Source organism: Lissotriton vulgaris, chromosome 7, assembly GCF_964263255.1.
Source record: "Lissotriton vulgaris chromosome 7, aLisVul1.2, whole genome shotgun sequence".
Classification (NCBI taxonomy): Eukaryota; Metazoa; Chordata; class Amphibia; order Caudata; family Salamandridae; genus Lissotriton; species Lissotriton vulgaris.
The window spans coordinates 293,527,601-293,539,806 of record NC_141695.1 but is presented as its reverse complement, the minus strand read 5'-3'; the positions used below and the strand labels follow the sequence as shown (position 1 = coordinate 293,539,806).

At 44.6% G+C, this 12,206-nt stretch overlaps 1 protein-coding gene across 3 annotated transcripts in view; it reads left to right on the top strand.

Annotated features, from left to right (window-relative positions):
* LOC147701417 (myeloperoxidase-like) overlaps positions 1-12,206 on the top strand; it is a 175,034-nt gene that overhangs the window by 144,204 nt on the left and 18,624 nt on the right. The gene's annotated exons all lie outside the window — the stretch shown is intronic.

Below are 12,206 nucleotides of genomic sequence, written 5' to 3'. Positions count from 1 at the left end.
TAACGGCTCGCAAAAATCATGGCATTGCTGCACAAATAAAAATGTTAGGTAGCATTTGCAGATAAATAAAAGCCAGGTGGCGTTGTGTAAAACCTAGCTATAATAACAAGGGTTTAATGTGTTTCTGTTTCAACCCTGAAAAGTGTTTACAGAAAAACATGGTATGCATGGTGTTCTGTGGTGAGGTATCATCACAGGTACAATTCCCCAGGTCAGGTGACCAGTTGTTAGTAGTAGGAAAACTAATTAAATCATGGAAAATATCCAACCGAAAATGAGTTAACACAAACCTGTGGCGTGGATTATACACATTGGCTAGATATGGTTGCATATACAAACTAGTCAAGATCATTTGATTCCTCAACACAGTGGGTTTACAGATTTCAGACGCTAATCACCAGGCACAGGGCTCTCAGCCTAGGATTTGAGTACTCACCAATCACAGAACTATGGAGGGGGACTAGATGCCTCGTGATCCAATGAGCATTTCAGGTGCTTACACAGGGGTGAGGCAGCACCAATCATAGTAACAGGGAGCTTGCAAAGTTTACTAGAATCTAGTGAGAATCTCAGGTTTGGCCACGCTATCATTTTCCTTTTCACAATGATATCACAAAAACGATCTTTTCTATGAACCTTTGGGAAAGAGAAATAAGAGAAAATTTTCCAATGAACAAATGAATACCAAGCAAGTCCTTTCCACTGTGTTCATGCCCACTCATTCTTCGCTGCTCTGCAGCCAGAGTTAAGTACCTCCTTAGATTTCTGATGTTTTCTTGATATTGGGGGCATTATGTTATGCTTACCCTTTTTCTACCCTTTTGAGAATGGTAAAGGGCGCTGCGGGATCGCATTGCAGCGTTCCTCATGCGGTGCCAATTTTACATTTTAATTGCGGGCATATTGGTGTTTGAGAACGTCCTTGTAGTTTTCACTCCAGAATTCACTCCAGGAAATGCAGAACATATAAAAAGGTGTTTATTGTATTCCAGCACAGTACAGGCAACCGCTCTGGACCAACTCTCCAGAGTTATCTCATTAGAATGTAGAATTCTTACACCATTGCAAAAGGGTAAAAAAACATATCCCTCCCTTAACACAAAAATGCATTAAATATAGTCTTTTATTCTTACTGGGGGTTTTGCACTTCTCCCACTTGCTTTAACCCTGGAAGCGACGGACTCCAAACCAACAGGTCTGTCAGCCGAATTCCAAGTTTTGGACTAAAACAAATTGTTTAGGATCCTACTCATACAGCGGGTCACACGCTGGACGGAATTTGTACTAGCAACATATGGGTGAAAGTGAATAGGGTCGCTTTCCTCCCTTGGACCGACCATGCTGAGATCCACTTTATTGTAAAGCTTAAAACAGGGATTAGCCAACGGAGAGCTAGACCATTGATAACTAAATATAGAGATTTGAAAACAGTGAGCAAATCTGATTTGCTGTCCGCACTTGACTCGCAGCCTTTGGTCTTGTCTGATTCAAATCGGGCTGCCTCGGAATTCTATAGTTGGCTTAAGAAGGCATCTAAGAAGATAGCCCCTGAAAAAACTCAAAAATCACAATCAAAGAAACTCTCGTCCCCTTGGTACTCCGCGGACCTTAAAGCACTAAAAATCAAATGCCGGCAAAAAGAGCGTGCTTGGAGAATAAAATATGAAGTAGCTCTGAAGCAGGTCTATTGTGCTGCACTTGATGAATATAAGACAGCTATTATTCGGGGTAAAACCACTTTCTTCACCCTCAAAATCCAAGAGGCGGCGAATGTCCCCAAGGAGTTATTTCAAACGATTACTTCTCTACTGAAATGTCCTTGTTGTGTAATTTTTACACCTGACCAAGATTTTGTAGATAAATTGGCCTTTTTCTTTCAAGATAAGGTCCAAAAGGTATATAATGAATTTTCCAGTGAGGCTGAAAATTCCAAGGGAAAGGATTCAGTGCAATCTATACTTAAGGTTGGAGGACATGGTCTATCTCACTTCTCCGTTTTGACAGAAGAAAATGTAGCTTGTATGCTGTCCCAAATTAAATCTGGCTCCCCTTTGAACACGTGTCCATCCTCCATAATACATCTGGCCCCAGAGGAAATTAGTTCTATTCTGACCCCTGTGTTAAATACCATTCTTTCCTCTGGAGTATATCCTTCACAGTGGAACAAAGCTTGTATTCGTCCCCTCTTAAAGAAGCCTAAGCTTGACCCACTGGACGAAAAAAACTATCGTCCTATCTCCTGTTTACCATTTCCTGCCAAAGTATTAGAGAAGGCCATGAATATGGAGATAACATCTTTCCTAGAATCTCATAAGATTCTGGATAATACCCAGCATGCTTTCCGTTCGAACCACTCTACAGAAACCGCCTTGCTTATGGCAGTTAAGGATATACGTAAGGTCATGGATTCGGGGGTAGGGCTATTCTGGTACTGCTAGATTTAACAGCAGCCTTTGATACTGTGAACCATCTGGTGTTAATTCAAAGGTTTCGGGACATTGATATTTCAGATTCAGTTCTAGCCTTATTGTCCTAATTTCTGGCATCCTAAAAACAAATTATCCACTGGGACAGACTCCAGTCAGAGGAATTTGTATTACCAGGAGGTGTTCCTCAGGGATCGGCACTATCCTCACTCTTTTTAATATTTATGTTGCCCCATTCGCAAAATTAATAAAGAGTTTTGGGTTCTCGCTGGTGTCATATGCTGATGACACTCAGCTAATACTGTCAGTAACCCAGGCAGAGGATGTAGTGACAGTCAAATTTTCCAATTGTATTTCTGCCTTGATGAATTGGATGAGTGATCACTTTTTAAAATTAAATACAGAATTGACAGAAGTTGTAGAGTTTGGACAAAAGTCTGTTATTTGGGGCCAGCATTGGTGGCCATCCTCAGCAGGGGCCTGTCCTGTGCCATTAACAAAAGTCAGAAATCGTGGCTTTATGTTTGTTAATAAGCTGAACTGGGATACACAGATCAATCAGCTGTCATCAGTGTGCTTTTTTATGCTTCGACAACTGAAAAAGATCTTTCCTTTTATTCCGCGTACTCTGAGGAAAACGGTGATAATTGCCACAATTCTGTCGAGAATCGACTTTGGCAATGCTTTTTACTTAGTAGCTGGGGTAAGACAGCTGACCAAACTGCAATCAATCCAAAATGTGGTGGCCAGAGTCTTACTTAACTTACCGAAATACCATCCTACTTCATTTGCCTTGAAACAACTTCACTGGTTCCCAGTACGAAGGCGCATTGAGTTTAAATCACTCTGGTTCACAAAGCTCTATCTGGTGGTGTGGGAGAGGATGTGCAGTCTCTGTTTCCTCTGTACGTACCTGCACATGAGTTAAGATCAGCCACGCTTGGGTTGGTCAAACATCCAAAGATAAAGAAAGCAAGATGGGGAGGAAAACGTTTTTCCTTTCTTGCTTCTAAATTATGAAACTCAGCTCCCATCCTTCTGAGAAAGGAATTAAACAGAAGGACGTTCCGCAGGGAAATTAAAACCTGGCTTTTTACCCAAAAATAACCTGTGATTGCATTGTATTCTGTTCAGTTTTCACTCGGGCCAGGACGCCTCGGCAGCAGTGCGCTTTACTAATATTTTCATTCATTCAATTTGTTCTTTTTCTTCAAAAAAGTTTTCACGGTTCACTTCATTGAGTGCAATGCGACACTTAACAACTCGTCTTAGATTCCACACCCTACCATCCTAGGTCACAACACTAGTCATATTAACTTTCAGCACTCTAATGGCAGGACATACTTAGAAGTTCCTTTTGTGCTGAGACCAAGTTTGCGTATTCTCACCCAATCTCCTACCACAAAGGTGTACTCTCACTTTCCATTTGGCATCATAAATATCTTTAATTTTCTCCTGTTTCTGTTGGACTTTAAGAGAAATATTTTGCATATCATCACTCACAACATCAAACATTTTCTTCTTGATTCACCACGGACAGAGTTTGGATACAAGTTCTCTCCCCCTCAACAGCTGGACAGGGCTGAGTCCAGAAACAGAATGAGAGGTAATGCGATACAGACAGAGCCTCCCCCTCAGCACAACTTTCAATTCTTTACCTGATTTTCTGGCCAATTCTACACCATCCTTAAGGACTCAGTTGAACCTTTCAACCTAGCCATTGCCTTGCGGTTCATAAACAGCAGTGGTACAATGTTTAATACCGCACATCTTCAAAAATTCTTACATTTCACCTGACTTTAATTACACACCATTATCTGTCATTAGGACTTCAGGACTCCCTTCACGAGCGAAGATCTCTCTGAAAAACTCTATGATAGTTTGTGAAGTGGCATGAGCAACACACTTAACCTCTGACCACTTAGAGTGGTAATCAATAATCACCAAAGAAAAATGAGCTTCCTGCGGTAAGCAATGAAAAAGCCAGTGATATCAAATGCTATTTTCTGCCATGGACATCTCGGCCAAGGAACAGCTTTCAATGGAGCAGGAAAAGGCCTCAACATCTTATTACTGTTAACACACTCAGTACATTCTCTAACAATCCTGTCTACCATCTTGTCCATACTGGGCCACCAGAAACTAGATCTTACTAATCTTTACATAGAAGACATACCTGGATGTCCCTCATGTGCAAGTTTAAGAATTTCATCTTGCATGGATTCCGGAGGTACACATTTCCCATCATTGAAAATTAATTCACCCTCCACTTACAATTCACCGGAAACAGGCAGAAAAGACTTCACTTCAACAGGAACCTCTTTGCTTTTTGGCCATCCTTTAAGGATGCAATCTTTAAGTAAATTCCATTTGCTATCTGCAGCCACACTCTTTCTCCATTCTTCTTCAGAAATGGCAGCAAATTCTTTCAATGCATAATCACTAACAGACGTGACCATTTGAACATCCTCACTCATTTCTATCTTCTCTTCACGTGGACACAGAAGGCCAGAGAGACAGTCAGCTGTAACATTGTACTTTCCTGGAATGTACTCCACACTGAAATTATATTCTTGTAATCTAGACATGAGCCTTCTTACTCTGGTTCTAGCATTCCAACCACCACCAGGTGACAGAATTGACACTAGAGGTTTGTGATCTGTCCTAAGAACAAACCTGCATCCCCACAGGAAATTGGGGAAATGCTCCTCAATACCCCACTCACATCCCAAACGTTCTCTCTCAATGACAGAGTATCTTCTTTCCATATTCTAGTCGCCCGGGAGACGACAGACGCTACAAAAGGGAGGTAATCTGCCACCCGCCCCCTTCTAGCACTCAGGATCTCGCCTTGTGCAGTGCGCTGTGCTTACTGAGCCTAAGCTCTCTTAAAATACCCTGTTTTGTATTTAATTTAGTTTTAGGTTAGTTGTACCCTGTTTTTACAGGCCCTCACTCGCATTTAAATATTACCAACCCCACCGCTGTTTGGCGGGTCCGCTTCCCGGTGCAGGATTGTATTGAGACACCTTTTTGGACAGACTTTGTGCCGTTTGACGGCGCCACCTTGGATAGGTCGGCGTTCTAGTCGCCCGGGAGACGACAGACGCTACAAAAGGGAGGTAATCTGCCACCCGCCCCCTTCTAGCACTCAGGATCTCGCCTTGTGCAGTGCGCTGTGCTTACTGAGCCTAAGCTCTCTTAAAATACCCTGTTTTGTATTTAATTTAGTTTTAGGTTAGTTGTACCCTGTTTTTACTGGCCCTCACTTGCATTTAAAATATTACCAACCCCACCGCTGTTTGGCGGGTCTGCTTCCCAGCGCAGGATTGTATTGAGACACCTTTTTGGACAGACTTCGTGCCGTTTGACGGCGCCATCTTGGATAGGTCGGCGTTCTAGTCGCCCGGGAGATGACAGACGCTACAAAAGGGAGTCATGCCTACGCGCAGCGTAAACGCGCAGCGGGGACGCCGAACTGACGCCGGAGTTACGCCAGAGTTCAGCCCGTTTGCGCCCGTCCGCGTTGAGGACGCATTGCAGGACGGGTTGGACTCGGCCTACACTCCCCCTTCTTTTTCCGATGTACATAGGCAATACTCCATCTCTGAGCTGCTGGCTTTTAAACCTTCAACGCACTCTTGCTCTCATTGCTTTACGCCTGAGGGGATATTACATTCCCATTCCGGTCCTACATGTAGAGCTCCCCTTCGCTTCCCCGCTCCCGTTCCAATGAGATCCCATTCTCATTATGGAAAACACCTTACCATCCCACCTAGAACGGGCTTTCTAATAAACGCGCGTTCGCTCATTAAAAATAATGTGGCCTTCCACGAGTTCGTGGAGGAGAGACAGCCAGACTGGGTCTTTGTGACGGAAACCTGGGCCTCGGACTCCTCCGGTCATGATTTGCTTCTGGCCATTCCTGACGGTTATCTGCTCCATAGGCAGGATAGATTGCTCGGCAGAGGTGGAGGACTTGCCATCCTCTATAAAACCTCCCTCTCTTGCATCATTAAACCCCTATCGATGCCCCAAGACCGTTTTGAAGCACTATATTTCTGCATCCTGTATGCCCCCTCTGTTTCATTCACCGGAATACTTATATATAGACCGCCTGGTTCTAGAGCCAGTTTCTGTGTAGATCTACTCAGAATCTAAGAACCCTATTTCGGAAAATCTTGTCTTTCTATTTTGGGCGATTTCAATTTCCATCTTGATGAATTGGGTTCAAAGGATACCTCAACACTAATTGAGTCACTTGAAGCCTGTGACCTCGTTCAAATGGTGAACAGCCCTACACATAAGGCTGGCCATATTCTGGACGGGGTATTTTCCAGTGACTCGAGATTATCTACTGGCCCCCCTTGCCGCTGGTCTGGTCAGACCATTTTGCAGTGCCACTAGAACTTGCTCTCCCTGCCTCTGCATCGGCTAACCAGGTTGCCACCACATATGCTCTCAGGAGAAATTATAAAAACATCACCGACAAAGCTCTTGCCCCTTACGTTTGGGCCACAGAGCTCCTCTCCTCAAGGGAGGCCGGTGAGGCAGCTCAAGAACTTGCTGACTCCATCGCTACTGCAGTTGAAAAGCTTGCCCCCGCCTCTCTCCGCTATGTGGCGCGGCAGAAGCCCACAGCTCCCTGGTTCTCTGAACATCTTAGACTCTTGAGGCAGAGCTGTAGGAGTAAAGAGAGAAGTTGGCGGAAATCTTGGGGTCTTAAGGACCGGGAGGAACATAAGTCCGCTTTGCGGGAATATAAACAGAGAGTGATCATGGAAAAGCAGGAGTACTTCTCCAATCTTACAAGTTCTCTAACTTCCTCTAGTGAACTTTTCAAAATCTCTAACTCCCTTTGCTCTCTCCAACTTCCAGATCCAGTGGTGAGATCACAAGATCTCTGCAACAACATCTCAGATTTATTTTATAGTAAAATTGCGGATATCTACATCTCCTTAGAAGCTCAACGTAATTCCTTGGATGATGATGTTCCTCTCACCATTTCCAATCTTGAAACTGTGGTTGGAGGCCCTCCCAAATCCTTTACCCATTTTCCAGCACTCACATTGGAAGGTCTTAATCTCCTGCTAGACAGGACCAAATCCTCCTCCCCATTGGATCCTATACCGCTGAAAAAGCTAAAGGAATGTAGAATTAGCATTCTTCCGCCTCTGCTTGAAATTATGAACGGGGCTATTGATCAGGGTTCCTTTCCGCCGGTCTGGAAGAAGGCTATAGTGAAACCTCTCCTCAAAAAACCGTCTCTGGACCCGGGCCTTCCGAAGAATTTCAGACCGATTTCTCTACTTCCAGCCCCGGCAAAGATGTTAGAAGCGCACCTGAATACTCATCTCTCCACCTTTCTGGATTCTAGTGAGTATCTTGATAGCTCCCAGCACGGATTCAGAAAACACCATAGCACTGAATCCGCACTCACTGTCGTGGTGGATAACATTCGCCGCAAGGTTGACCTCGGCCAAACTACAGTGCTGGTCCTATTAGACCTCACGGCTGCGTTCGATACTCTGTCTCCCGCCACTTTAACATCTCGGCTTAGGGAGGCAGGGGTTACTGGACCAGCCCTCAGTCTTCTCAACTCCTTTCTCCATAACAGAGAACAGAGAGTCATGCTCAGAGATTTCCTCTCCCCTGCCAAGTCATTGCAATGTGGGGTCCCACAGGGGTCGGCCCTTAGCCCGACCCCATTCAACATCTACGTGGCCCCCCTTGCTAGATTAGTAAGATCGCAGGGGATGGAGGTGGTGTCTTACGCCGACGACACCCAGATCATGGTGTCGATGGCCCACTCTGTCAATACATCCGCATTCAGCTTTAGGTCATGCATGCAACACGTGGCAGAGCGGATGATCCTAAACTCCCTAAAGCTGAATGGCGACAAGACAGAGGTCTTGGTCTTCGGTAAAGACCAACACGCTTGGTCGAGTGATTGGTGGCCTTCATCTCTTGGCACCTGCCCCACTCCCTCCCAATCGGCCAGAAATCTCGGCGTCATCTTTGACACTTCACTCGCCATGACTCTCCAAGTGAATAGGACCGTGACCACATGCTGGGGTGTTATCAAGATCTTCCACTATCTCACCTTCCAGGCGCGCAAGCAGATTGCGATTGCTCTTGTTGGCTCCAGGCTTGATTATTGTAACTCTCGCTATGTGGAGTCCAACAAAGGACTCATTCATCGACTGCAGACAGTACAGAACGCCGCAGCGCGCTTTGTTCTGGCCCTTCCCATAGCATCTTCTGCCACCACTGCTAGGAGAAATCTCCACTGGCTCCCCATTCAACTCAGAATCTCCTTTAAGCTCCTATGTCTTACATATAGAGCACTTGCGGCTGGTCCGGCGGATGCCCTTGGTGCTCTGCTTACCCACTATGCACCCACTAGATGCCTACGATCGGCCGGGCTACACCAATTGGTAGTGCCTCCTGCTAGGAGGTCCAGATGGGGAGCGAGAGCTTTTTCTGTTGCCGCCCCTCAGCTCTGGAACTCCCTCCCGGTGGAGATCAAAACTCTACCCTCCATCGATCTGTTTAAAAAGGCCCTCAAAACCTGGTGCTTCATCAGAGCTTATTAATGAGATACTGTTGCTTGACTTGGCTAGTTCCTTTTTGGTATAGGCGCCTTGACGCCCATTGGGCTAAGTTTGCGCGTTACAAGATCCAATTCATTCATTCATATCACTGAGAGTGCAGGAGGAAAAAGCAACACACCACTCTTCTTTACCACACTTCTGAGATAATACACCACACTGCCCACATAGACTAGCATCAACCTTTACAAGACATAACTTGTTCATAAAAACAGTTTCAATGCGGGAGCTTTCACGATCTCATCTTTGATTTGTTGGAACGCATCTTGTTCTCTCTGCCTCCAATGAAACTCCGCTTTCTGTCTGGTAAGTTCTCTGAGTGGTTCCATTTTTGTGGAAAATCTTTAATGAACTTGCTATAATATTCACAAAGCCCAGCAAAGGATAAATCATTTTCCTTGTTTTCTGGAGCTGGGTCTTTCACAAGGGCTTCTACTAAGGATTTTTAGGGACTACACCATCTCCATAGAGCAGTGTTTCCCAAACGTTTGACTCCTGTGGACCCCCATTGACTCACCACTGGAAGCAGAGGACCCCCAAGCAATTTGTATGATTTAAATTTCAAATAATAAAACAGTAATTCGAAGAAAAACACACGTGTGCACCCAAAACAAATACTTAAATTACTAAGGATTTTGCGGCTAGATGTACGACCAGTTCATTTAGCGCCTCTCAATTGGCGACACATTGCGAGTTGCTAAATGAAATGTTCAACGGTGTGTTTAACACTGTTTGCGAATTCCAATGGCTTTGTAAATTGCGAGGCTCATTAATATTAATGAGCCTCTCGCAATTTGTGAGCCATTGGGAATGCCAGTCCTCCCAGGGATGGTTGCCCACTGGGCTCAGCAGACCACCATGTCTGGGACTGCTTTTAAATAAAGCAGTTTTTTAAAAAAAATGCAGCCCGTTTTCCATGCATTTAAAAAAAAAAAAAAAATGAAACGTTTTTGTTTCATTTTATAAGGGCAGGCAATGGTCCCTGGGACCACTGCCTGCCCTTAAAAAATAAATTTTGCCTGCATTTTCAAATCGGAAGGGGTCCCCTAGGGACTCCTTCCCATTTGCAAATGCATTACCATCTACTTGAAGAGTGTGGTAATTGCAAGTGTTTTGCCACTACAATTGCGGTCGCAAAACATTTGTACATGGTTTTGAGACTCGCTATTTGGAAGGGAATGCCCCTTCCAAATAGCGAGTCGCAAAACCTATTCAGCGAGTTGCAAAAAAATTGCGACTTGCGAAATAGGCTGTGTTCATGGCCCAATAGGTTTTTGCATGCTCAAACAGGTTTGTGAACCTGTTTCCGCATATAAAAACGGGTCGTACGTCTGGCCCTTAGTATTTTATATTGAAGGAAGTTGCAAAAAAGGAAAACATTTAATGGGAAGATTGGTGCTTCTTCTCTCCATGACTATCTTTTATACTGTTAGTTTTATTTCGCAGTACGAGGCTCCTGCTCCTGCCAGGGCCAGACTGGAAACCCAGAGCAGCCCTGGCAAATGTTTTCAGACCAATCCCCACACAGTGCACCTCAAGATATTTAGAAAACAATGGTGCTTTCTACAACACATTTTTCATCATATATTGAATTGTATTAGCTTTTGAAGAATAGTAAAAGAAGACCTTACTATGCACCAGGAGGCGACAATCTTTGAATTGTCGGCATTCCGTCCATCATTTGTTTGCTGTAACACTTTTCGCCCTTAGTGGGATGGGTATGCCCAGACATTGGTTCCTTGCTCACTGTGCCACTGGATTCAAGCTACCGTGGCTGAAGAAGGGTGACATACCCTGAAACCGGTCCCCGGATGCTTGTTTCCGGTCCAGGGAGGACTTGGCCTGGCAGTTCAGTCTCGACTGTTGCCATGAGGCACAGGTCAAGACTGATTTGTAAATGGCTGGGTCCAAACTGGGGTGGCCTAGTGAGCAAAAGTACGATGGATTTAACCCAGATCTTTTGACTGGGAGAGAATGTTTGCATTGTCAGCATTCCGTCATTCATTTGTTTGCTGCAACCATTTGCGCCCTTAGTGGCACGGGTATGATCAGACGTGGGTCTCTTGTTCACTGTGCCACTGGATTCAGAGCTAGCCTGGTTGAAGAAGGGTGACATACCCTGAAACTGGTCCCAGGATGCTTTTTTCCGGTTGCAGGGAGGACCTGGCTTGGCAGTTTGGTCTGGACTGTTCCCATGAGGCACATGTCAAGACTGATTTGTATATGGCTGGGTCCAAACTAGGGTGGCATAGTGGGCAAAAGAACGATGGATTTAACCCAGATCTTTTGACTGGGAGAGAATGTTTGCATTGTCAGCATTCCGTCCGCCATTTGGTTGCTGCAAAAAACATTAGGACGTCTCAACAAAGGATGAGCACTCACAGTGGGGAAGGCTCGTGAAAACTTCACGCAGTAAGATTTTAAAAAACTAATTTCAAACTGCTCACCGTGAATGGGACAGTGCAAGCAAGTAAGAAAATGTATATTTACCAATTGTGGTAAATGCAAGTTCCAACTTCTCGATATGGTTTACAGAGGCAGTGCAGTGGCAGACCATAGGTATAGATCGTGGAAGATTAAATGATTTAAACAGGCTCCAAGCGGTTCTTTACCCTTGAAGACAAATCGCCCTGTGCTGGAAACATGTAGCAAATACGTCTTTAATCATCGCTGAAATTGTAGTATTCATTCTAGGAAACGCAGAACGTATAAAAAGGTGTTTATTGTATTCCAGCACAGTACATACAACCGCTCGAGACAAACTCTCCAGAGGTATCTCATTGGAATGTAGAATTCTTACACCATGGCAACAGGAAAAAAGAAAACACTTTGAATATATAATAATTATAAGCTAGATAAATTAAAGAAACAGTATATTAGGAAAAAAATCATGGAATATAACAGTACTCCACACACTAGTGGGTGTTGTCTGGTGCAGCAGGACAATAAAATCCGAAATAAACGACGACATAGAAGTGCAAATACACGCTCTCAACTCAAATATGCATGAGCATTCTAGAACCTTGCAGTAATGTAAGCAATGCTCCAGAATGTGTTACTCTAACTCACAATGTGTGACACCTGGCAGCGCTGCCACTGCTGATCCAGTGACGAAATCAGGCGCTCACTGGGGAGGTGAGACAGCACCAATCACAGTGTCAGGGGAAGC